The 2561-nt window shown below is 44.6% G+C and overlaps 1 pseudogene; it reads right to left on the reverse strand.

The window, feature by feature from the left end:
* Positions 1-1840: 1840 nt before the first annotated feature.
* Positions 1841-2301, reverse strand: LOC115071061 (annotated as a pseudogene).
* Positions 2302-2561: the final 260 nt, after the last annotated feature.

Here is a 2561-nt window from a genome sequence, read left to right on the forward strand (position 1 = left end):
TCTAGCCAAGGAACTATTAACAACCGATTACTGTTGGGTGAAGGAGAGTAGATATTCTTTAATGGGGTGACACTTGACTCCAGTGGATGAACTTACACCAAGGGATATCTGGGTGCAAAGTAGGACTTAACATACATGACAGAATACATGAAATCCATTGGGGGCAGAGGCTAATAGGGAGAAGGTGGGGGAGGGTTCTAAATTTGACTTAAAAAATCTGTGTCGGGGGCTGGACCAATGGCTCTGCAGTTAAAAGCACTGACTGCTCTTGCAGAGGACCCCTCTACGAACCATCCTTAACTACTACAGTTCCAGAGGAATCCGAAGCCCTCTTCTGACCTCTGCAGCACTGCACAACATGTGTGCACTCACATACATGCAGGCAATACACTCATACACAATAAATAAATAAATAAATAAATAAATAAATAAATAAATAAATAAATAAATAAATAAATAAGTAGAATGAATGTTATCATACGTTACATGCAGATCATCTGGTGTATTCATTTTATCATCCCTGTGAAAAAATACTAGAAAGAAACAGCTTCAGGGAAGACTTATTTTGCCCATGGTCCTAGAAATTTCCATCCATCCTTGCAATAAAGCCGTGGTGAAACAGTTCATATTACAGTGGCCAGGAAGCAGAGATAGACGGGAGGAGGCCATGCAAGAGACACCTCCAGAGGCCCCTCCTTCAGCAGGGCCTCACCTTATGCTTGCCCACCATTCCAGTAGTCTGGTCAGATTCTATCACAGGCTTAATCCGGTGACTGGGTTGGAGCCCTCAGGATCTCATCCTCTGTAGATGGGACATGTTCTCACAGACTTGCCCAGAAGCTCTGCACTGATCTCCTGGGTGTGTCTAGTTGGGTCAAGTTGACGTGGAGGATTGACCATTACAGCCAGGCCTGGTGTGATGTGATGTGCTTGTAACCCCAGCACTTGCGAGGCTGAGGCAGGGGGATTGTGAGTTTAAGACCAGTATGTGTTACACAATGAGTTCGAGTCAGCAGTGACTCCACAGTGAGTTGGATAGACAGTGAAAGTCTATCCCCCCCCACATCCTTAGTTCACCCTTATGCTAATGTGATAGTTTAGCTAGGCATTGAATTGTAGCCTCTTTATTTTTTTCCCTCTAAACATTTTGAAATTATCAGTCCCCCATCAGTTGCCTACTTAACTGCATTTCTCTGAGGATAGCTGCTAAGACCTTGTATTCGACTTTGGTCACCTCACCCGCTGGGCCATCTCGCTGACCCCAGTGCATCTCTCTACCTCTGTATATGAGCTTTTATGTGACTTGCTCATTCTTTTTAATTTTCCTATTTACTCATTTATTGAGTTCTGGGACATCACTATGGTGATTCAAAATGCAAACTTTTTGCTCTTAATTTCCTTTACTTGGGGCTGGAGAGATGGCACAGTGGTTAAGAGTACTCTCTGCTCTTATAGAGGACGCACGTTTGAGACCCAGCATCCACACGGTGGCTAACAACCATCTGTAACTCCAGTTCCGGGGTAATCCACCGCCTTCTGACCGCTGCAGACATTTTCCGACATGGATGCACTTACACACATGCCAGCATAACACTCATACACATAAAATAAAAATAAATTTTTAAAAATGAAATAAATTAATAATAAAAGATTTATTTTACACAAACAAAAAGCAAACCCCAAACCAAACAAACAAAACTGTTAGATTCATGTAATATACTCAGTCCAGGGATCATTTTTTTCATAGACCAGCCATTCAACACTCTCAGTACTTGTATTCTAAGAAATATAATCTGATAATCACTAATTGAGTCCAGGTCGTGAAGCATATGAACTCCTAGAAGTGAGAGGGGCTCAAAGGCTCAAAGCTTAACAAGTCCTGTCAAGGATGGGCTGTCTGGCTTTCTTCCCTTCTGTGCCAAAATGTGAATGGGAGTTCAGTCTACTTTTGGTATCCTGGCTACTCCTAAAGTCACTGTACGATTCCCTTGGCTGAACAGTAACTCATTCTTCAGATCTCTGTGTTTCCTAAGTATGGGCCAAGGTAGCAGCCTTGACTTATACAAGAAGGGCAACAGCTGACTTACCAGCCCAATATCTGACCGGCTCTCCCACAGGCGCGTCAAGGCTACTCTGGCCACATCTTCAAACACAGGGTCACCGGTGAGGCTGCTCAGGGTGGCAAATTCCACAATAAAGGTCCCAATCCCTGCTGTACAGGTGACAGGGGTCTCTCCAGGGTTCACACCATGAAGCAGGTTCACTGTTCCATAGGGCATGCCCGTGGGGGTCTGAAAAGCTAAATAATCAGAATCTTAAGACTCCAGGTAGAAGGAAGGAGATGGGGTGCTTTGGATAGACCCAGAGCTCAAGCCGTACTTCCCTCTTTTTCTCCTGTGTAATCTGCTCAAATCTGAGCCAGAGAAGGATAAATGTCTTCATGAAGGACCCTTGAAGAGCCACCTAACCCAGATGCTGCCAAACACTGTGTCACATGGCCCTGGGCTCCTGCTGTGATTAGGGGACCTGGAATGAGTTGAGGTCCTGGCTACCATGCTCCA

This window comes from Nannospalax galili, unplaced genomic scaffold (genome assembly GCF_000622305.1).
Source record: "Nannospalax galili isolate Female #2095 unplaced genomic scaffold, S.galili_v1.0 scaffold6518, whole genome shotgun sequence".
NCBI lineage: Eukaryota > Metazoa > Chordata > Mammalia > Rodentia > Spalacidae > Nannospalax > Nannospalax galili.